This window comes from Callithrix jacchus, chromosome 2 (assembly GCF_049354715.1).
Source record: "Callithrix jacchus isolate 240 chromosome 2, calJac240_pri, whole genome shotgun sequence".
Taxonomy (NCBI): domain Eukaryota; kingdom Metazoa; phylum Chordata; class Mammalia; order Primates; family Cebidae; genus Callithrix; species Callithrix jacchus.
Window position 1 is genome coordinate 101594544 of NC_133503.1, and position 25300 is coordinate 101619843.

At 38.8% G+C, this 25300-nt stretch overlaps 1 protein-coding gene across 16 annotated transcripts in view; it reads right to left on the reverse strand.

Annotated features, from left to right (window-relative positions):
* LOC128931339 (uncharacterized) overlaps window positions 1–25300 on the reverse strand; it is a 241011-nt gene that overhangs the window by 129755 nt on the left and 85956 nt on the right. The window contains exon 5 of one of the 16 annotated variants that reach the window (XR_013532184.1): window positions 2680–6816. The exons of the other annotated variants lie outside the window; for them this stretch is intronic. The gene's annotated coding sequence lies outside the window, so the exon portion shown is untranslated. Of the gene's footprint in view, window positions 1–2679; window positions 6817–25300 lie in introns of those variants that run through there. 16 annotated transcript variants of the gene reach the window in all.

Sequence of the window (25300 nt, forward strand, 5' to 3'; positions counted from 1 at the left end):
GAATTAAACCCAAATCACATCAGTGGAGGAGAGATTTTGAGACATTTCTAGAAAATAAAAAAGAAAGTCTGTTGACAGATTCAACAAAGCAAAGACAAGACAACTCTGAGCCGTGTATGTGAAATAAATGCTGATATTCTGTAGAAGCTCGGTGGAGCAGGTACTGTGGGAAAGTCAGATGCAAAGGGGAACCAAAAAGAATGAAGGGGTGATGGACCTTCTGTCTCTGAATAGCTCCTCCCCGAGGCTCTTCTCTCTAGGATACCAAGAGTTTCATTCCCAGGCAAAAAAATCAGGGGCTCTTCTCTTACGAATTTAGTCAACCATCAGAGGAGAATTAGAGTTATTAGGGCACATGTGTGCAGCCATTATCATTCTGACATTTGGAGGCCACTCCTGCGTATAGCCAGCTCCCTGTCTGCCCCCACTGCCCGTGGATGTAGAGCTCCTGGTCAGCCATTCTGATGGTGCTAAAGAAACAATGAGAAAAACAGCAAAGGTGCTCCAGGCCAGCTATCTGGAAATCAACACTGTCAGACAAAATCACAGACAGCTTAGGAAACCATCACCATTGAGTGGAGAGAAAAAGGTATTGTACAGATGAAACAAAAATCCTATGAACATGGAACAAACAGAAGTGGTCCTTGAGAAAAATAGAATGGATCCAACACACCAAATAGCAAAAGTAAGGTGAATAGGAGATGTTCTGACATGATTTAAAAAAAAAGGGGCAGGTACAGGGGCTCACGCCTGTAATCCCAGCACTTTGGGAGGCCGAGGCAGATGTATCATGAGGTCAGGAGGTCGAGACCAGCCTGGCCAAAATGGTGAAACCCCGTTTCTACTAAAAATACAAACAAATTAGCTGGGGGTGGTGGTGGGCATCTGTAATCCCAGCTACTCAGGAGGCTGAGGCAGGAGAATCATTTGAACTTGGGAGGCAGAGGTTGCAGTGCCTCTGATCACTAGAGCCTAGATCACGCCATTGCACTCCAGCCTGGGCAACAGGGTGACACTGTCTCAAAAAACAAAAACAACAACAACAAAAAAAACGAAAGTAAATGTTTCTTCTATCAAGAAGAGCAAATTAGAACTTCAGGGAGAAAAAAACCCTTTATAATAAAGCAAATTGAATTATGGCCAGATTTGGATGGAAAATATAAAGATAATTCATGTTAGACATATTCTTTATAGGAATATTAGTCTGTGAGTGGCCCAGGACGTGGGTTCTAATTGTTCCATTATTTAAGACTTTTTGTCTTATAGGCTTAAGGCCAATAGGCTGTATAGTTTGATCATTACTAGACTGTTCTGAGTGACTTGGAACCAGGCACTTTGCCTAGGTACTACAGCATGCAGGAGTTCCCAACTGCATGTATATGCAAAGTGGTGGAGACTGATGTGTGCCTTATACCTACCCACCCCCACAGTGTTGAGTGTGTGACATCACTCTTCAAGTGGTCTTCACCTCTCCCAGACTTTACTAGTTTCAGTGAATGTTGTCTTGAGCAGTGCAGAGAAGTAGTGAAATGAATTGCTGTGCCCCATAAAGCATTCTGCACAATTAAATTCGACCTTTGGCTTATCGATTCCCAATATTCTGTGTCATATAGCCCTACCTTCAAGTATAATTACGAGAGAGGTATGGCCACATGCATTTAAGTCATTATAAATGGTGACCTCTCCTGGCTGCTAATGGTGTGGCACATATAGCTGAAGCCTCTCTTCTGGAAAAGGAATGTCTTAACCCCATAAAAAATGTCCTAAGGATCTAGAAGACAACTAGACAAATCAACAGAAGTATTTATTGGTTTTACTCTAGTATTGATATGTAATGCAATGCTATTAAAAATGTTTTTTAGAATTCTGAAAGATTCCTGCTGCATGACTTCTTGGAATGAAATATTATTATGAAATAAACTATTATGACATAAACTATTATTATGAAAACCATTCATCTGTGCTTCATAAGTGACAGAGCAAAAAATCCAAACTACTTAAGCCAGACCTGACAATTAGGACTTTGTTAGACCAAAAGAATGAAAATGTAGTTTATAGGCTCTGGAGCTGAAATTCAGGGTTTGAAACTGGTTCTGCCATTTACACGTTACTATACCTGTCTGAGTTTCAAATTCCCTAAATTGGGATCACATACACTACTGTGGAAAACAAAAATAAGCCACCCTAAAATACACTTCTTTGACATATTTCGAGATGGCTGTTCAGAGGGTTGCAGACACAAGAATAGCTATGAAAAGCTGTCCTTTGTGAGGGAGATTTGCATCTGTAGAGGAAATCTGCAGTCATAAAGTAAACAGCAGATGCAAACATCCTTTCTTTGAGGCTCCCTTATCTGCTTTATCTGGTTTTAGAAAAGATTAACTCACAGGAAAAAAGACTCTAAAGGTCTGGCATTTTTTTTTCTCTTTTTCTTTCTTTTCTTCTTCCCCCCCGCCCTTTTATTTATTGCATTTTAGGTTTTGGGGTACATGTAAAGAACATGCAAGATAGTTGCATAGGTACACACTTGGCAGTGTGATTTGCTGCCTTCCTCCCCTTCACCTGTATCTGGCATTTCTCCCCATGCTATCTCTCCCCAATTCCCCACCCCCTGCTGTCCCTCCCCTATTACCCCCAACAGACCCCAGTGTGTAGTGCTGCCCTCCCTGTGTCCATGTATTCTCATTGTTCAACACCCGCCTGTGAGTGAGAACATGCGGTATTTCATTTTCTGTTCTTGTGTCAGTTTGCTGAGAATGATGTTCTCCAGGTTCATCCATGTCCCTACAAAGGTCTGGCATTTTTAAAGTTCAGACAGAGAAACTTTTATGACAGCAGGTCGTTCTGAGGGCTGCTCCCCAAGGAAACTCCTTTGTATAACAGAAAACCTTGGTATTTCCTCTCCTCATCTCCCCATAACCGCCAAAACCTGTGGCAACTTCACCCAGGAGCTCAAAGGCTCTATTTCTTTCTATACGGTGTAAAAACTTCAGTCATGTGACCCTTCATTGAGTCTCATATTTTGTGTGGCTCCAGTGCACGTGTGCACATCAATAAATTTTACACCTCTTCTCCTGTTAATCTGTCTATTGTCAGTTGTTTTATAGACAGAAATTATCAAACCTTCAGAAGCAGAGGGAGAAAAATTCCTTTTGCCTCTACACTATTTACTGCACAGGTTGGGTTAAATGAAATAATATTGTTAGACGAAACACTTAACATAGTCCCTGGCACTTTTGTTTTGGAGATGGGGTCTTGCTCTGTCACTCAGGCTAGAGTACAGTGGTGTGATCAGGGCTCACCGCAGCCTTAAACTCCAGAGCTCAAATGATCCTTCCATCTCAGTCCCCCAATTAGGTGGGACCACCAGCATGAGCAACCATGCCTGGCTAATCTTTTTATTTTGTAGAGATGGGGTCACCCTACGTTGCCCAGGCTGGTCTCAAACTCCTAAGCTCAAGCAATCCTCCTGCCTTGGCCTTCCAAAGTGCTTGGATTACAGATGTAAGCCACTGCACCTGACCTGATCATTCACTTCTATCAGAAAATAAAATGAGATATTATATCCCCAATATATTTATATTTCTTGAAAATTATATCCATGTAGCCCAATGTGTTACACAATCCAAAAAATTAAAACAGAACTGTTTAAAGGATACAATACAAAGTAAATATAAAGAAAAGTTTTATTACTTTCTCCCCACATCCCAATAAGTTATCTCATGCAAATCCTTCCATACATGTACCCTACTATGGAGACTACTACAATAAAGGCTCAAAATGAAAGGCATTTCCCAAACGATCTAGGTTTGAATCCAAGGTCGTAATTCTCCTCTATAATCTCCTACAATTCCTCTCTAAACTTAGCTTTCACTGCCACAAAAGGTAAATCCCATAGTATAAGGAGCTTTCTTTCTGCAATCCTGGTAAGCCACACTCACTGCAATTGAAGGCTCAGCTCCTTTGCTCAAGAGCCTTCCAGGAAGGCCCTAAGTGACTTCCCCAACACATGGGGTCTCATGTTAGTCCTGTCCTGTCTATTGCCAGCCCCATGTGAGTACAGGCTATCTTGGATCTATGATGGAATATTGAGTGTCGACTTGATTGGATCAAAGGATGCAAAGTATTGTTCCTGGGTGTGTTGCCAAAGGAGATTAGCATTTGAGTCAGTGGGCTGGGAGATGCAGACCCACTCTCAGTCTACATGGGCACCATCTAATAAGCTGTCAGTGTGTCTAGAATAAAGTAGGCAGAAGAAGTTGGAAAAAGAGCAGACTTGCTGAATCTCTCGCCTTCATCTTTCTCCTGTGCTGGATGCTTCCTGCCCTCAAACACTGGACTCCAAGTTCTTCAGTTTTTGAACTCTTGGACTTATGCCAGTGGTTTGTTGGGGGCTCTTGGGCCTTTGGCCATAGACTGAAGGCTGCGCTGTCAGCTTCCCTGCTTTTGAGGTTTTGGGACTCAAACTGGCTTCCTTGCTCCTCAACTTGCAGAAGGCCTACTATGGGATTTCACCTTGTGATTGTTTGAGTCAATACTTCTTAATGAAGTCCTCTTCATATACACATATACGCTATTGAAGTGGTGTTGTTCATCTGTGGTAATACCCGAGGTTTGTTGCCTCATCCCAAGGAAATCAAAGACATGGACATGTGGAGTGAGGTTAAGAGTAGAGGTTTAATAGGCAAAAGAAAGAGAAAAGAGAATAGCTCTTTTTCCTGCAGAGAGAGAAGGGCTCCTGAGTGGGTCTTTTGGTTCCGTGGTGAAATGCATGGGGATTTATAGACAGGCTTGATGAGGCTGTGTCTGATTTACATAGGGCCCAAAGATTTGTTAGACCAGGTGTGACATTTACACAACACGTGAAGGAGCTGGCCACTCCATCCTAATGTTTTTTTTTTTTTTTTTTTTTTTGAGATGGAGTTTCACTCTTCACTCAAGCTGGATTGCGGTGGCACGATCTTGGCTCACGGCAACCTCCACCTCCTGGATTCAAGTGATTCTCCTGCCTCGGCCTCCCAAGTAACTGGGATTACAGGCTCCCACCACCACACCCAACTAATTTTTGTATTTTTAGTAGAGACAGGTTTCACCATGTTGGGCAGTGGCCTCAAACTCCTGACCTCATCTCGGCCTTCCAAAGTGCTGGGATTACAGGCATGAGGCACCGCACCTGGCCCATCCTCATCTTTTATTATGCAAATGGGTTTTTTACCTGGCTGGTGCCCTGTTGTCTGCTCCTTACTATGCACATGGTTGATAAGAAAAAGGGAAGATGGAGCCGCCATGTTGAACACGCCTATCCCACAGGTAGACTTTGCTATTGTCACAGCTGCTGGCATTCACCCATGCAAGCTTCCAGCTTGCCTATCTATGTTTGCAGCTCAATTTTATAGGCGGCTTTTTGTTAGAATAGAAATTATTTGGGGGCTGCTTTTTATTAAAAGGGAAACCTTACCAAGAACTTCCTTACCCTTATTATCTGCCTAAATAATTTCTTTTTAACTCCTCTATCACTATTAGTTCTGTCCCTTTAGAGAACCCTGACTAACACAGACTCTTTGGCATATATCTTGTCTGTTTATCTTGTCTCTTCAGCAAGGCTATTGTTATCAAATGCAGGTTCAACCACTCGCAGCTTACAAAACCAAATTAGCAAGGTTGAGGGGTTGAGGTATGGTAGAAGGAGAGTGACTTTATTATAAACCAAAGCTAGCAGTGGGGAAAACGATCCAGGCTCTTGCCTTAAGGGAACTGCTTCAAATTTCCAAGTAAAATTCAAGGGTGTATGAAGGGTAAGTTTTGGCATAGAGGGTATGTAGGGGGTGAGGCAGTGCAGGTCTACACGACTTGTTCCAAGGACTTATCTTGAGTTATTGCCCAATATTGTGAATGGGTTGGCATCATCTCAGGCTTGGTTGGGTTGTAAATTAACTGTAGTCCTGAAGCAATCTCTTGGTGGGGGAGATTTCCTTAGGTGCTTGTGTCAGAGGTGTTTGAACCGTAGCACCTCCATCTTGAATAGGGGCTGGGTAAAATAAGATTGAGACCTATGTGGCTGTATTCCAAGAATGTTAGGCATTCTAAGTCACAGGATGAGATAGGAGGTCAACACAAGATACAGGTCATAAAGACCTTGCTGATAAAACAGGTTGCAGTAAAGAAGCAGGCTAAACCCCACTAAAACCAAGATGGTAAAGAGAGTGACTTCTGGTCATCTTCACTGCTACACTCCCAGTAGTGCCGACAGTTTACAAATGCCATGGCAATGTCAGAAAGTTACCCTATATGGTCCGAAAAGGGGAGGCATGAGTAATCCACCCTTATTTCAAATACAATCAAGAAATAACCATAAAAATGGGCAACCAGAAGCCCTCAAGGCTGCTCTGTTTATGGAATAGCCATTCTTTTATTGCTTTACTTTTTTTTTTTTGAGACAGAGTCTTGCTCTGTCGACGGGCGCCAGGCTGGAGTGCAGTGGCACAGTCTCGGCTCACTGCAACCTCTGCCTCCTGCATTCAAGCAATTCTCCTACCTCAGCCTCCCGAGTAGCTGGGACTACAGGCGTGCACCACCACGCCCAGCTAATTTTTTTGTATTTTTAGTAGAGACGGGATTTCACTATGTTGGCCAGGATGGTCTCGATCTCTTGACCTTGTGATCTGCCCGTTTCGGCCTCCTAAAGTGCTGGGATTACAGGTGATTTACTTTCTTAATAAACTTGCTTCACTTAATGGACTCACCTGGAATTCTTTCTTGTGCATGATCCAAGAACCCTCTCTTGGAGTCTGGATCAGGATCTCTTTCCAGTAATACCTGTAGTGTTTCCAAATAATTAGATAACACTTACAGTTTGAAGGGGAACACAGTGGTTAAATGAACATTAAGAAAAAAAGAATAAAACTTTAAAAACTGTGTACTCAGTTACACTATCGATCTGAAGACAGAGACCATGTCAGGTTTCTGGTAATCTCTGGCACCAAGACAGTCTGGGTGCTGGGGAATACGACATCTTCAGAAAACATCTGTTGAAACATTCACATTCAACTTACTTGTTTTTAAAAAGTATCCTGTGACTTCCTTGTCTAAAAACTTGTTCCACCATCAAACTAAACATAAAAGTAGACGTTTCTTGCTACATCTACTTAAAATCAAAACAATCTAAGAGGTAAAGAGAACTGTCTTATTTTTCAGATGTAGAAACCAGGATTTTGGGATATTGTGTGAATTTACATGTTTTAAAAATTCCAAAATAAATGTTCAGAGTTCAAGATAATTCTTAATTGATCAGAATAAAAATGGTTAGAGGGCATAGAAAGAGAATTTGGATATTCTTTTTATTGTTGGTTCAAATGAGACTCATTAGGACAGGATAACCTCCTTCTGTCTTCCTTGTCTCTGTACTTAATTTGTCTCCAACTCTAGGTATTATTTTATGTTCTGAAAAAGCACTAGGCTTTTAAAATCTGTCAAAAAAGAAAAAGAAAAATCAACTGCCCTTGTTATATAAGGTACCCTGAGAAATGAACATAAGCAGTGCTAGGCTGTTAGATGGCCTAAGTATAAGATAATGACTATCGGATAGAAAAAATCAATTGTCTATTTTTCCCCACCCCAGAAAGTGCTCTTTAGGGGATAGATAAGTGCAGGCTGTAAATAGTTTATTACTTGGTAGTTCTTTCTAATGGCAGGCAGCACCAAGACTGACAAGGTAACAAGCAGTCACTCATCCAAAGGTCACTTGCTCTGGCCCAGCAGCCTTTTCACTTGGAAATACAATCAGGGTCTAACATTGATTCTAAGAGAGCTCATTATACCGCAGCTCCAGGCGTCAGCTTCCTAATATTTTTTAAGTTGTCCTTCTTTTAAAAAATAAGCTCAGGTTTGTGATATTTGTGCTTTATTGCTAGTGGAAAGAACGGATTATCATAGTTAGCATAACTGCTTTTATTGAGAAGTAGAAGCCAGGTAGTGGAAAATAAATATTGTGGCTGTGTGTGGGAAGCCTAAAATAAAATTCATTGCTTCAGTTAGCTTTAAGAAAGAAAAGAGATGGGGACGGGGCTCTGGTTCCTTTGGATTTACATTGTCCATGCAAGTGGATAGGGAGACAGGGTGGGGTCTGAAGGGTGCTGCTGGGGAGGGGTTCACTGGGGATCACTGAGCAAAAGGGAAGGACCTCCAGATGGCTGCAGGCACTCTAGACCAGCGGGAAGCCCTTGTAAAGTAGCAAAAGACTAGTTCTGAGCTGCCCTGCACTGGGCAGAAAGGCTAGAACCCCAAAGATTTACATTTACACTTTTCAAAAAAACTCTATCCTTGAGAGTAAACCCAAGCAATTCTACTGGGATGGAGGAAGTAGAACTTACATTAAAGATGTGATTTTCCTCATTAATCAAGGAAGGCACTCTTCTACTTCTGGCTTTAGTAGTAATATTAGTAACACTGCACACAGCCAGTTAAATTTCAGTTATTTGGCATTGATTTAGTTTTGGCTCTTTGGGAGCCAATTAGTTAAAAACTGAATAACGCTGATTATTACATATAAGTTTTTCCTGATTATGTCCCTTGTTAAATTTCATACACTATTTATATTTACACATTTTATAATGTCTGCTTGACTATATCTCCCACAGCAGTATTCAGAATCACTCTTAAAATGGAGCTGGACTGACTGCATATTTCATAATTCAGCCCATATTATTTGCAGAGGGAAAATGACTCACCCCAATATAATTACATGGCTTGTGATTTGCTTCCATGGCTTATGTTTTGAAACCTAACTATTGGCAAATTATTCTTCATGTTCAGTAATTCCTTTGGAAAGTTTCCTTGATTATGTAAATACATTTCAGAGGTAGGTTATTCAAGCCAGCTTCGATTTGTGTGCTGGCCTTGCTATAACTCCACAATATATTATTCATAATTCTTTCCATTAGACAGCCCCTACTTATGTCACACTGCAGTAATGCAGCTTTATCTTGGGGTCATCACCACTAAAATCTCTACTTCTCAGAGGTACAGCATTACAAGCCATTTTGAATCAAACCACACTGAAATCAGAACTGCCATTTCTATACCTCCCTGAAGAAAATGTGTTCCTTAGTTTTAAGCTAACTAAAATGAGCAAAGGGTCACTTTGCTTCAAAGAGAATAATGGAAAATTTGTGTGCCTTTTCTCTTATATTTGCCTTTGGTCAGCTGACTTTCAGGAAGCTTCAGAGGGCAAAGGGGAAGTTTTCCTCTAACCCTTACATAACTGCATTATGACCAAAAGAGAAGTACTGCAGAGCTAAGAAATAATGAGAATTCCAAAGCAAGATAAAGAGACAGAAAATATGAAAGAGATATTAAGGGACATTGGGGATAGAAAAATCAGAGCCTATATATATCTAATTAAAGTTCCAGAGAAGGAGGAGATGCAATATTTAAATTAAAAATGGCTTAGATTCTCCAAGAGAATTGCCTTGTCTATAAAGCGACATGAGGTATTAAATGAAGGGAGCCCACCAATTCCTGAGGAGAGTAGGTGAAATCAATGTACATCTGGCAACATTGTATTGAAACTGCTAATATTAAGATCACAGAGAAAATCCTAACAGCTACCAGAGAGAAAAGTCAGATTATAGGCTTAGATAACTCACCTCTGATGTATATCCAGATCATAAAGAAAAAAATCAAAGATGTTACTGACAATGCTGTCCTCTACCAGTAGTTTGAGTTTCACAACATTGTCTGTACATATGAGGGAAATTTATTTCTATATAATTTTGTACCCTGCTATCTCACTGAATTATCTCAGTGTTTCCATAGTTGTCTACTGGATTCTTGTGTTTTCCACGTAGAGAATTACATCACTTAGAAATGACAGTACTGTTACTTCCTTTTTCCCAATGTTTATTCATTTGCCTTGTCTTTTTAATTGTATTAACCAGGACTTCCAGAAGAATGTGAAATAACAGTCAGCATCCTTGTCTTGCTCATTAGTTTATGAGATCATTTCCAGGGTACAATTTTAAATTAACATGATGTCCCTTTAAGGTGAAAGTGTCTTGTTCTTCAACATGATAAAATGTATCTCCTAATTCTTATTTTATTTATGGATTGTTTATGAAAAATGGATTTGAGTATTATTAAATACATTTTCAGCATCTGTCAACATGATCATATACTTTTACATTTTGTTTTATTGATGTGATACATTATTTTAATAGTTTTTTTCCTGGTGTTGAATTATTCCTATATTTCTAGATAAAATTCCACTTGGTCATAATTTCTTATCCTTTAAAAGTGCTGCTGAGTTTTGTTTATGGATGTTTTATTTAGATTATATAGTCATAAGAAAGATTAATCTGCCATTTTCTTTCTTTTCTTATTTTTGCTGTCATATTTAGGTTCCGGTATCAATGTTTTCTCATTTTATGAAAATTATTTGGAAGCTTTACTTTTTTTCCTATGTTCTAGAGCAATTTAGGTAACATTGGAACTATCCTTTAGGAGCTAAGTAGGATTCTATTGTGAGACCATATGGACTTGATAATGGTGTGGGGCTTATTGTTTGACAATATTCCATATTTCTTCTATGATAATTCCTGTTTATATTTTCAAATCTCTTCTCAGGTCACTGTTGGTAATTAAATTTTTCCCATGAAGTCAATCATTTATCGAGAGTAAACACACACACACTCTCACACACACACGGCTTAAACCAATCACAAACTTAACAAAAGTTGGAAATTAATACAAAGAACTTTGGTTTTCCTGAATTCTTTGAGAGTAACTTGCTGACCTGTTACACCATCATCCCCAAATATTAGTGCAAGTTTCCTACAAACAAGGAAAGTCTCCTTTATAATCACAATATGAGGATCAAATTCAGAAATCTAACATTGATGTATTACTACTAATTCTTAAACCCATTTAGGTTTTACCAGTTGCACTCAGAATGTCCTTTATAGCAAAAAGCTCTAATTCAGAATCATGTTTTCCATTTAGTTATCACATCCCTTTAGTCTCCTTCAGTGTGGAAGGAGATATTCTGTCAGTGACATTCATTATCTTGGCACTTTAAAACATTGTAGCACAGTTATTTTGTAAAATGCTCCTCAGTTTAGGTTTGTCTAATGTTTCCTTATGATTAGATCCTGATTAAGTGTCTTTGGCAGGAATATCACAGAAGTTATAAAAAACGTTTTGATTTTATGTAGTTAAAGGTATCACTTTTAATTATCTCTGGATTTTGAGTTACAGTTAGAAAGTCTTTCCCACACTAATATTAAAGAGGTATTCACCCTTGTTTTCTTTTGACATTTAAGTTACTATAATTTTACATTTAGTTCTCTGAGGAATCTGGAGTTTATTCTTTGGTGTATTGTGAAATCCAATTTCCTTTTCCCAAATGGCTACCTAGGGACATCTTTGACTCAGTAATTTGAGGTGCAATTCTTATCATATGCTGAATTTCTGTATGAACTTGGATCTCTATCTGGGTTTTCTGTTCTGTTTCACTTGTCCTTCTGTCTATTCATGCATCAGTACCACACTGCCTTAATTATAGAGGCTTTCTAATACATTTTAATGCCTCGTAAAAGTAGTCCTCCTTCCTGCTTTTCTTTTTTTGGTGCTGTCTCTTTTTTTTCTGGCAATTCTTGTATGTTTATTTTTATACACAAACTTTAGTATCAACTTACCTAACTCCATACCAAAGCTTGTTGGTATTTTTATTGGGAATGCATTAAATTAATAAATTCATTTAGGGTGCATGTCATGAGTTTTCCTATTCAAGAATAGTGGGTATACTTTTCATTTCTTCAAGTCTATGTTTGTATACTTGAGGAGTGTTTTAATGTTTACCTCATATGGATTTTAGATATTTCTTGTTAACTTTATTCCTAAATATTTGTTACTATTGTAAATGTGGTTTCTTTCTCTCTGCCATTACATAGAGGACTTTATTTTGAAATGGACAAACTTGCCTCATCTCCACAGCTGCCCCCTGTTCTTCTTCTATGTAATATGTTATCTATCCCATAAACCATCCCTCTACACAGACAACCATTCATCTATTCTTTTAACAAGTAGAGAGGCCAGCATGTGCTAGGCACAAGGCCACCATGTATGGTGTATGTAGGTGGTACACTACCTGATTTCAAAGCACACCATGCACAGTGTGGTCTATGGCCCTTTAGAGTCCTGGCCAGGAAGCCCAAAACATCATCTTTGATATCCAGAGGGAAAGGACATAGAAAGGTCTGTAGAGAGCAATTTGTTATAGAATTGCTTCTGGCAATGTCTGACAAACTTTAGACACTTTGTTCTGGGAGAAGCTTGTCTATTTCTTAACATAACAGTTATCATCATGCAATATGATTATTTGATAATGTGTCCATCTTCTCCCATCTGAGTCCCTCTTTGAAAGGAATGAAGTCTTAATTACTTTTGGATTAACAGTTTGTGGCACATCATACTAGGTACTCAATAAATGTTTATTGAATGAATGAGTTAATGAATGAATGAATTATATTAATCAGTAATAGTCTGTACTCTGAAAAAAACATGGATTGCCTCTTCCGGTGGCATTTTCTATCTCCTGAAAATTTAAAATGGAGAATTTTTTTCCTCAGAGTAAGAAGAGAATATAGTATTTTAGACTTACTATCTTAAAAGATACCATTAAAGTGAGATTTTCCCCTAAAGTAGTTCATTGAGTGTGACCACTCTTCATGGACTGTTTAGAGCCTCCCAGAACCTCTCTTTAGTGGATGTTTCAAGATACCAAAACCACTGGATTCCTTATGAGCCCTCTGCATGTTTTCAGGTATCACAGGATTGTGGACTTGTCACTATCAAAATTCCTCTAGCTAAGAAAGAAGGATTTCTCTCTAGATATAAAAACCAAAGTTGTTTTTTATTTTTTTAAAGAGTAGCCTTTAGCTGAAACTCACTGTACTGAACATAACTGCATTCTCTCACTCTAGTGTTGCCCCTTCTAAAGTCTTAAATTGAACTCACAGTGAGTTTTTAAGGCTTCAGAAGAATAGAGTGCTTTCAAACATTTTTCTGGCTTTCTTTTCCAGGCAGAGTTGTTCACTTTTATTCTCAGAGCCATTCAATTTGGTAAATCTCTTCACAAATACCAAAAAATGTTTCATACCTTTTACAAGCACAAAGCACTTTTTTTTACAAGAATCCTCAGGTAGTAGGCAAACAGCAGCAATATTCTTAGAAATGATGGTGAGGAAGTAAATGCTACTGTTGCATCTCTTCTCTCTCAGAGAAAATGAGACATCAGAAGGTGAAGCAAAAAAATGTCATAGGTAAAGGAAAGTTACATGGAATGATAGAATGAAATCTAATCTCTCAAGGAAGTACCATCAACCTTTCAGAAGCAATATCCTAAAGGTCATTAATCTTCTGATGGGCTTACATTTTCCGAGTGTGGGTGGGAAATGTGAAAGAGAGGAGATTGTGTGATGATTATGACCAGCTCATTTTTTTTTTTTTTTTTTTTTTGAGACGGAGTTTCGCTCTTCCTACCCAGGCTGAAGTGCAAATGGCGCGATCTCGGCTCACTGCAACCCTTGCCTCCTGGGTTCAGGCAATTCTCCCGCCTCAGCCTCCTGAGTAGCTGGGATTACAGGACGCGCCACCATGCCCAGCTAATTTTTTGTATTTTTAGTAGAGACGGGGCTTCACCATGTTGACCAGGATGGTCTCGATCTCTTGACTTCATGATCCACCAGCCTCGGCCTCTCAAAGTGCTGGGATTACAGGCTTGAGCCACTGCGCCCGGCAAGACCAACTCATTCTTGAAAAGTGAAACAGGTGGTGGACTTTTAGCTCTCTTAGTTGGTGGAGAAAGCCATTGCTTCTCACAAAGCACAAGGAAAGAATATTACCATGGTAACTCTTGAGATGGAAAAGAAGAGACAATATTCTACTTTTGTGCTTTGAGAAAATGCACCTGAAGTGATAAGATGGGCAACTCCTACAGAAAAACAGCAGGAGACTTGCACTGGTGGCTAGAGCCAGGCTGAAAGCAACTAAAATGTTACCCTTGTCTCACTCTTGGCTCTAAAAAGTATAGATTCTTGACTTGTCCTATTTTGAGAAATATTTTTAAGAAATGTCATTTGCCAAACTTTGTGGGGATAAACCTTCATCTTCATAATTCGGAAGAGAATATTATATTTCAGCTCTCCTGAATCAATTTTATCCTATTCATATGATAAGAATAAGTAAGTCATGACAATTATCTTCAAATATTAGGGACTAGATTTTCTATTATTTCAGAACAAAAGGTCAACAAGTTAACAGGTGATCCTAACATGAACAATATTTATTTAGGTATACAATTATTTCTATAAGAACATTTAAACCAAATATATATTTGAAGTTCAGAATGCATAGTGTGAAGATGAAAAAAGATTATTTTCAGTCTAAGATATTTAAAAAACTGTCTGTGTTTCAGAAAGTAAAAACTAAAAGTTTTCTACAGATCTAGGCCATTATAATCATTCTTGAAAAACATACTTCACGAGACTCATTTAATTCCAAAACAGATCTGCACAGTCTGTGATCACTAGAGGTTTAAATACATGTAGAGTTATTGTTTTTTAATTGCCTGCAAATTTAAATTAAGGCTTGATCCTGAGATTAAAGATTATCATAGCCTTAATACTAAAATCAGTATTTTTAATGTTCTCTTTTGATACCTTTTGCTTAGCTAAAAATTAATTTACCCAGTTGTCTTTTAAATTGTTGCAGTCATTCTTTTGACTTTGAATTTATGATAGCAGTGGGTGGTGGATCACAGAAAAAATTAACATTTTCTCTGCTGAGATCAATTTTTTTTTTTTTTTTTTGAGACGGAGTTTCGCTCTTGTTACGCAGGTTGGAGTGCAATGGCGAGATCTCGGCTCACCGCAACCTCCGCCTCCTGGGTTCAGGCAATTCTCCTGCCTCAGCCTCCTGAGTAGCTGGGATTACAAGCAAGCGCCACCATGCCCAGCTAATTTTTTGTATTTTTAGTAGAGACGGGGTTTCACCATGTTGACCAGGATGGTCTCGATCTCTTGACCTCGTGATCCATCCGCCTCGGCCTCCCAAAGTGCTGGGATTACACAGGCTTGAGCCACCACGCCCAGCCGAGATCAGTTTTTTAAGACTGCATAACAATAATATGAATGAGTCTACTTTAATAGAAATAAAAGTAACACAATTTTAAAATAAGCTTCTTAAGGGATCCATAACTAGCCCCTTTTAATTTGAAAACTAGCAGAATATACAAGACAACCAAAGAAATTCTAGATTCAAAACCCTTGTTATAACTATTGATTAGCAAAAACTGTACAGGGTATCTGTAGCCTAATTCATGTGATTATGGTAAACAACTCTGATATTATATTGTTTCTGTTCACCATTACATAGTCAATATTCTTGGTAGTGAAAAAACAGCTAATCTACCTTTGCCAACTTCAGAAAAACAACTTGTAACTCAAGTTCAATTCGTGGCACAGCCAGCACCTCTATGATCAACAGCAGAAAACACACATGTTCTCTGATAATAAATATTAGCAAAGGGTGTGCATATTTCTGTTCTTCAGATGACTTAGTCAGTTTAATCAAATTTTAGTTTAAAGATTTATTCATCTCTGGTTCTGCATCAGAGACAAAAATTACTTTATTTGATTAACCGTGAGGACTGGGAAGAAGTCTTCCATATATCTTAATACTCAATTCTAATGCATTCATTAGAAAGAAACAATTCCATAACCTCAAGTAAATTGTCTTAAATTGGAATGGGCAAAACAAAAATCTTAATACCCAAATAGAATTTAGTGTGTTACATAAGCATGCACAATCATCTAAAATTAAAACTAATTACTTTGTATCGGAAGCGGTAATAAAAGCCAAAGTTCTGCCTCATTGTTCTCCAGTGAAGCATGAATAATTCATGATTCAGGTAAGCTTTCCATCTCCCTTGGGTCTTCTACAAGATTTTACCAATTTCACTATTCAAATTCTATCTCTTTAGAGCACTTTAACCATGCTAGAACTGAAATGATGCTAGACATCAAACCCTCTGATACTATTTGTAGATGTGTCACTCATGCAAAGCAGAGTATGACCAGGTCTTATGGTTCCCACTCTTCCTGAATCTGGCCTGGTTCTTTTCCATACTCCTTAACAATCTCCCTAAATTCAAATCTTTTCTTTCTTTCTTTTTTTTTGAGAGAGGGTCTCACTCTGTTGCCGAGGCTGCAGTGCAGTGCAGTGGCACGATCACTGCTCACTGCAGCCTCAGTCTCCTAGGCTCAAGCAATCTCCCACCTCAGCCTCCTGAGTAGCTGGGACAACAGGAGTGCACCACCATGCCTGTCTAGTGTGTGTGTGTGTGTGTGTGTGTGTGTGTGTGGTGTTTGTTTGTTTTGTAGGGACAGAGTTTTGTCCTGTTGCCCAGGCTGTTCTCAAACTCCTAAGTTCAAGCGATCTGCCTTCCTTGGCCTCCCTATCACATCTACTTCTCTTTTATAGTCAAATCTTCCACTGCCTCCCTCATACAGGCATGAACCACTGCATGCAGCCTCAAATATTTTCTCATTCAAAAGTATCTGGTTCCATCTATTCTTTCCAGAAAACTGCTATATGGGAAAACAAATATTATCCTTTTTTTAATAACTGAAACTCTTCTTTTTATAGCATTTTAAAACGTCATAATAAATGCCCCTGTCTGTAGTGTCACTGGTTTCATCCGTGACATTTATTTACTCTGCAAACATCTATTGAATTTGCAATGTGGGTGATGTGCTAATGATAGAAGACTCTAACTCTGCCTTCAAGGAGGTGACAGATGAAGTAAGCTAAACATTAACATACTGGTGATGAGAGCTACTATCCCACACAGACAGGAAATGTGAAGAAAGCTTCCCAGAGAGGGAGAACGTTCACTTGTTCTTCAGGGTTGAGTAGGAGTATCCAGGTGATTGTAGAGGAAGGAGAATAAGAAAAAGAACTCTAGGAGGAGATGAACCTCTATGAAGGTGAAGAGTTGTGAAATGGCACAAAAATTTTAGTACAGGCATTATACACTCCAGTGTCTCCAGGCACCAGGCAGTTAGTGTGGATGAGAAAATGCAGCTGAATGCAGAGCAGTAGGAACTGATAGGTACTAAACTGAATGTGGGCCACTCTGAAGGCATGGGCCTATCATAGCCATGTAGATGGACTGCAGGTCCAGAGAGGTCAGATCTTCCTGACTTCTCAAAAGAAGCCAGAAATGTGGATTTTCATGTAGTATGTTGAAATTTTTCACTGTTAGCAATTTTTTAAATTGCCACTCTGTAGACAAAGTAAAACATGTCTTCTGTGTCAGGCTGAATAATGGTCCTGATGATATCCAAGTCTTAATTTCTGGAACCTGTGAATATGTTATCTTAGTTAGCAAAAGGGATTTTGCAAATATGATTAAGGAGAAGAATCTTGAAAAGGAGTGATTATCCCGGATTATCTGAGTGGGTCTCAAATGTAATGACACTTCAAGTGTCCTTAGAAGAGGGAGGCAGAGGAAGATTTGACTATAAAAGAGAAGTAGACTGACATAGAGACAAGAGATGGGAATTATGTGAAGAAGGGTTCACAAGCCAAAGAATACAGGCAGTCTCTGTAAACTAGAAAAACAAAAACAAATACAAATACAAAAACTTTCCCCTGATCCTGTAGAATAAACTAGCCTTCTAATAACACCTTGAGCTTAGCCTGGTAAAACTGATTTTGAACTTATGGTCTTCAGAACTATAAAAGGATAAATTTGTGTTCAAGACACCAGATTTGTTGTAATTTGTTACAGCAGCCATAGGAAAGTAATATATTTTCTGACCTGATTCAGCTCGTGAGCTTTTAGTTTGTAACCTTTGCTTTAAGGCCACAGTTAGAGTTGTGTTTGGGATGGTGTGCCTATGTGGAGAATGGCTAGAATTAGACTAGAGAGATAAGCCTAGACTAGATTCCTGGTGTCATTCTTATTACCTTATTTTGTAAAAAAACATTTGTTGACACATTATTCTCCTCTGTTAGACTATAAGTTTTTTTGGGACAGGAACAGTCTTATTCTCTTTGCATCTTCATTGCCTAGCAGAAGGCTTAGCACATGTTCTTTGCTTACTAAATGAATTAAATGCAAGGTTTAAAGGGAAGCTGGAGCCAAACCATCAAGCACTTGCTATTGCCATATCAAGGAATTTGAATTTTATCCTGAAAGAGATGGGGAACAAATGAAATGTTTTAAGTATTATAGGAATATGAGCAGTTTTGCTTTCTAGAAACTAACAATAACTTAGAGAATAGTTTAGAAAAGCACAAATGAAACCAGTAGATTGGCTAGAAAATTGTTGTAATACAGAAATCCTGTAACACTGGAGAATAGTCGATATAACAAAGATTGAAATTTGTCCAAGAAATTTGGCAATTACAAAGATATAAATACCCTTAGCAAGACAAGTTTCAGCAATGAGGCAAGGTATGTAAGGGTAGAGCAGAAACCATATTTCAGTGGACTGAGCAGTGCATTCAAGGTGAAGTTTGAAAACAGTGTGCAGAGGTGAAAAAATTAGCTCTGAACATAGATTGTAAAATGGAACTGGAAGTTATCTTGGCGGAAATTGAAGAGGTTCTTGTCTGATTAATTCCATTTTGTCTGTTAAGTGGGAGTTGAAATTCTTTCTTGAGAGTAATAGTGGGTTAGAAGACATGAGGAGAGTAGTGAAGGCTTGGAGTAGTTACCAAAGTGAGATGATGGAGAAAGTTAGCTGGCTAGGAGAATGAGGATAAATTAAAGGCAGTGTGAAAGACCAGAAGACACTGCAGGCTATGAATCTGTGGAGGTTCCATATCAACCCAGTTGTATGATTTTTCTCCATGGCTGGTACAGTGAAAACAAGAGGCCAAAAGAGTTGAGGGTATTTATATGTCATGGATCTCTGCCAGAAAGAAGGAAGTGAAGCCAGGACAAGACTGACAGCCTCAGAGATGATGATGGGATTAAGGGTCAAGTTGCTAGAGAATAGGCAGCAGAGAACCAAAATGATAGGATGCTCTAGTCATATAACAACATGTAGAGATCTTGTATTTCAGAGTTGGAACCAGTCTGGTTTAAGGAACAGCCTTGAAGTAAGTGACTAAATGGGAGTGGGCAAAACTCTGTAGAGCTGAGGAGAGTAGAAATCTTAAGACAAATATGATGCTAGAAGAGTATGTGTAGATATTGAGGTAACCCAGAAGGACTTTGGGTGGAGAAGAAGGCAACAGTTCAATGAACTTTTGTGCAGCCCCACTTGTATCAGGTACTGCATTAAGGGATGAGACAACCTCAGTGTGAACTAAAGGGCACACATGGTTGATCAGAGAAAACCGGTAAATAAATGTATCCCATTTAGTACATGGTAGATAGTAACTGACATGAAATACCCAATTACTTGGGTATTTCCTTTGTTGGGATACAAAGGAGAAAGTATACTCAACAACTTGACGATTTCACCGAGGAGGTAATGGGTGCCAAGGTTACTGGGGAAATTAATTTGGAAGTAGATAGATGGACTTAGGACAGCCAGTCCCTATTATATACAAGTGAGGATACAAGCACCAGAAGTGTACATGAAAAAAATGACATCCTCCCTCCAACATCTCTAGCTGCCCTAAATCCAGGTTTTCTCAACCTAAACCCTTCAGCACAACATCACCAGTCCTACTGGCCTTAAATGTCACGTTCAATACATCAGTTTCCTTATCAAATCCTTCCATTTTTTTTTCCAGTTTCTACACCATTGTGCCTAAACTCCTACATCACAGAGAGATAAAGGTTGCGTTGGCTGTTTTACTTGTGCCACATTCCCTGTCCAATAATACTTTCCACCACTTATCTATCATGTACTCCTACAATATGTCATATGCTTCCCTTCTCCTTTAGTCATAAACACTTATGCTCATTCCCACATCTTTTTTCCATGTAGTCTCCTCACTTGTAATATTTCTCCCAAATTTCTCTTCCAAATGAACTCATCCTTCATGGTCTGGCTGAAGTTCTATGGCTCCCATGGAATCTTGAGTATCTCTGAATCACTTTATTGCGTATCACTATCCTTAGAACTGTGCTATCTGCTGGTATTCTCTAATGGTTCAAGTGTGTTAGACTTGTTTTCTCAAATGAGGTCTCTGAGGACAGAGACATTGTTTTATATCCCTAGATTCTGACAGTAGTTTGTATTAAGTTGAGCACACAGTAGATATTTGAGAGACAATATGATAGAAAGTATCTGAATCAGGAGATCATTTTTTAAATTCAAGCTTTCCCTTTCAGGCTGAATTATCTTTATTTGGGAATTGAAGAGCCTGGATGCATATCACTTAGACAACTTTTACCTCCTGAAATATGATTCTACTAGATTCTAATTATTTTAGTTATTTGCTCAGCAGCCAAGATAGTAAAAATTATGTACATCATATTGATTTGATTCTAAGATTCTATCACATGGCATGCAGTGTATTTAATAGGTGAAAAACTAGATATTCAATGTCACTTTAATTGTGAGAGTTAAGCTCAGTGAAGGGTCTTATGTAGATATGCAATAAATATTTATTAATACATTTATTAAGAAAATATTTTATGAGCATCTGTTATGTGTCAGGTATAGTTTAGACTCTGTAGGACACCATAATAAACACAACAAACAAGCTATTTGCTCTCTTGCAGTTTATATTCTAGTGAAAGAAGACAGATAATAAATAAATGTATAATATAATGTCAGGTGTCAGTAAGTGGTATGAAGAAAAATAAAGCATGGAAAAGGGATAGAGAGTCATCAGGGTGGTTTCAACTAAGACAGCTGTCCTTATTTCAATTTCATACAGTAAAGACATGGATATTTTTGTAGACCTGTGCATAGTCAAATGCAGATATAAACATATAAACAGGTATAAATATGCAGGTAAATATAGATCTAAACAGTCTAGATATAACATTAATTATATTCCATGTATTGAGCTAAGGTGCATCATAGTCACTAGTTTGTCTATCCTTTCAACAATATTTTGAGATGGGTATTACTCCATGTTGCCAATGAAAAACCTATGGTTCAGAGGCTTTAAATAACTTGCCCCAAGTTACTTAGCTATAAAGTGTCAGTAGTTGAAACCACATTGCAGTTTCCTGTTATCTGCATAAGAAAACATATTATGTTGATTTTCTTGCACAAAAATATTCAAAATTAGAATAGGAAGGTAAACCATTATGTATTCTGATAATGAGAAAGGAAATTTATTTTCATTTTAAATATGTCTTAAATCCGTATACAACATCATACTGAGTGGGCAAAAGCTGAAAGCATTCCCTCTAACAACTGGAACAAGACAAAGATACTCACTCACCAATCCTATTCAACATAATACTGAAAGTTCTAGCCAGAGCAATCAGGCAACAGAAAAATAAAAGGAAGGAAACGAGGAAGTAAAATTGTCTCTCTTCATTGATGATATGATTCTGTACCTAGCAAACTCTAAAGATTCCACCAAAAGGTTCCTAAACCAGATACATGACTTTGGCAAAGTCTCAGGATACAAAATCAAAGTCCAAAAAACCAATAGCATTTCTTTTTTTTTTCCTATTTTTTTATTGCATTTTAGGTTTTGGGGTACATGTGCAGAGCATGCAATACAGTTGCATAGGTATACACATGGCAGTGTGTTCTGTTTGCTTTCACCCCTTCACCCACATTTGGCGTTTCTCCCCAGGCTATCCCTCCCCACCTCCCCCTCCCACTGGCCCTCCCCTTTTCCCCCCAATAGACCCCAGTGTTTAGTACTCCCCTCTCTGTGTCCATGTGTTCTCATTTTTCATCACCCGCCTATGAGTGAGAATAAGCGGTGTTTCATTTTCTGTTCTTGTGTCAGTTTGCTGAGAATGATGTTCTCCAGATTCATCCATGTCCCTACAAACGACACGAACTCATCATTTCCGATTGCTGCATAATATTCCATGGTGTATATGTGCCACATTTTCCCAATCCAGTCTATCATCAATGGGCATTTGGGTTGATTCCAGGTCTTTGCTATTGTAAACAGTGCTGCAATAAACATTCGTGTGCATGTGTCCTTATAGTAGAATGATTTATAGTCCTTTGGGTATATACCCAGTAATGGGATTGCTGGGTCAAATGGAATTTCTATTTCTAAGGCGTTGAGGAATCGCCACACTGTCTTCCACAATGGTTGAACTAATTTACACTCCCACCAACAGTATAAAAGTGTTCCTTTTTCTCCACATCCTCTCCAGCATCTGTTGTCTCCAGATTTTTTAATGATCGCCATTCTGACTGGCGTGAGATGGTATCTCAATGTGGTTTTGATTTGCATCTCTCTGATGACCAGTGACGATGAGCATTTTTTCATATGTTTGCTGGCCTCATATATATCTTCTTTCATAAAGTGTCTGTTCATATCCTTTGCCCACTTTTGAATGGGCTTGTTTGTTTTTTTCTTGTAAATCTGTTTGAGTTCTTTGTAAATTCTGGATATCAGCCCTTTGTCAGATGGGTAAACTGCAAAAATTTTTTCCCATTCTGTTGGTTGCCGATTCACTCTAGTGACTGTTTCTTTTGCTGTGCAGAAGCTGTGGAGTTTGATTAGGTCCCATTTGTCTATTTTGGCTTTTGTTGCCAATGCTTTTGGTGTCCAATAGCATTTCTATACATCAATAGCACACAAACTGAGGACCGAATAAAAAAATTCAATAACATTTACAATAGCCATACAAAAAAATAAAGTATTTAGAAATGCATCTATCCAGGGAAGTGAAAGATGGAGTTCTACATGGAGAACTACAAAACACTGCTGAAAGAAATTGTAGATATCACAAAGAAATTGAAAAATATCACATGCTCATGGATTGAAAGAATTAATATTGTTAAAAATGTCTGTACTGCCCAAAGCAATGTACAGATTCAACTCTATTCCTATCAAATTATCAATGCCATTTTTCACATAATTAGAAAAAAAACCATTCTAAAATTCATATGGAAAAAAAAGAGCCCAAATATCCAAAGCAATCCTAAGCAAAAAGAACGAATCTGGAGACATCACATAATCCAACTTCAAACTATACTATAGGGCTACAATAACCAAAACAGCATGGTTTTGGTATAAAAATAGACAGACCAATGGAGCAGAACAAAGAATCCATAATTATAAATGTATCACATACAAGAACTGATCTTCAAAAAAGTCAACAAAAAATAAACAATAGGGAAAAGACTTTGTATTCAATACATGGTACTGCAAACCATATGCAGAAGAATGAAACTAGACCCCTATTTCTGATCATATGCAAAAATTAACTCAAGGTGGATTAAAGACTTAAATGTAAGACCTCAAACTATAAAAATCCTAAAACAAAGTCTAGGCAACATTATTATGGACATCAGTCTTGGGAAATAATTTATGACAAAGTCCTTGCATTAGGCCATTCTTGCATTGCTATAAAGAAATAACTGAGATTGGGTAATTTATAAGAAAAGGTATTTAATTGGCTGACAGTTTTGCAGGGTGACAGTGCTGGCATCTGCTTGGCTTCTAGGAAGGCCACAGGAGACTTACAATCATGGTGGAAGGCAAAGTGGGAGCAGGCACATCACATGGTGAAGGCAGGATATATATAAAGGGAGAGAGGGAGAGAGAGAGAGAGCAGGGAGCAGGTGCCACACACTTTTAAATGACCAGATCTTGCAAGAACTTAAGATCACAAAGACAGCAGAAAGTCATGAGGGATCCACCTCCATAATCCAAAACCTCCCACCAGATCTCACCTCCAAAATTGGGGATTACAATTCAATATGAGATTTGAGCAGGGACAAATATCCAAAGTATATCATCGAGCCTCTGGCCCCTCCCAAATCTCATGTCCTTCTCACATTGCAGGATACAATCATGCCTTCCCAACAGTTCCCTGAAGTCTTAGCTCATCCCAGCATTAACTGAAAAGTCCAAAGTCTCATCTGAGACAAGGCAAAGCCCTTCCACCTGCGAGCTGAAAATAAAAAACTAGTTAATTATTTCCAAAGATACAATGAGGGTATGAGCATTGGGTAAACATTCCTTCTTCAAAAAGGGAGAAATCAGCCAAAAGAAAGGAGCTACAGGGCCCATGCAAGTTCAAAACTTAGCAGGCAGTCATTAAATCTTAAAGCCCCAAAATAATTCCCTTGACTCTTTGTCCCACATCCAGGGGACACTGATGCAAGGGGTAGGCCCCTAAGGCCTTGGGCAGCTCTGCCCCTGTGGCTTTGTAGAGTACAGCCACCAGAGCTGCTCTCACAGGCTGGAGTTTGAGTGCCTGCAGCTGTTTTAGGGAAAGGGTACTTGTGGATCTACCATTCTGGAATCTGGAGAATGGTGGCACCCTTCTCACAACTCCATTAGGCAGTGCCCCAGTGTGAGCTCTCTGTGGGGGCCCCCACTCCATACTTTCCCCTGGCACTGCCCTAGTAGAGGTTCTCTGCGAGGGCTCTGCCCTTGCAGCAGGTTTCTATCAGGGCACCCAGGTCTTCTCATAAATCCTCTGAAATCTAGGCAGAGGCTGGCAAGCCTCATTCATTCTTTCATTCTGTGTACCTGCAGACTTAACAGCACATGGAAGCCACCAAGGCTTATGGGTTATGTTGTCCAGAGCAGTAGCCTTAGCTCTACCTGGGCCCTTCTGAGTTAAGGCTAGAACTGTAGTGGTCAGGATTCAGGGAGGAGTGTCTCAAGGATGTGTACTGGGGTCCTGGGCCTGCCCCATAAAACCAGTTAGTCCTTCTAGGCTTTAGGGCCTGTGAGGTTAGGAGCAAACTGAAAGATTTCTGAAATGCCGTTGACGTCTTTTTCCCACGTTTTGGCTATTAGCACTTGGCTCTTCTTTTGTTATGCAAATCTCTCTTGAAAATGGTTGCTCCACAGCCTGCTTAAATTACTCTCCAAAAAAAGCCATTCTTTCCTTGTCACATGACTATGTGCAAATTTTCCAAACTTTTACACTCCTCTTCCCTTTTAAATATGAGTTCCAACTTATTTCTTTGCTCCTGTATCTGAGTATAGGTTGTTAGAAACAGCCAGGGCATATCTCGAATGCTTTGCTCCTTAGAAATTTCTTCTGTTAGATACCCTAGGTAATCATGCTGAGCTTCAAACTTCCACAGATCTCTAGGGCATAAACACAATACAGACACATTCTTTGCTAAGGTATAACAAGGGTGACCTTTGTTCCAGTTCCCAA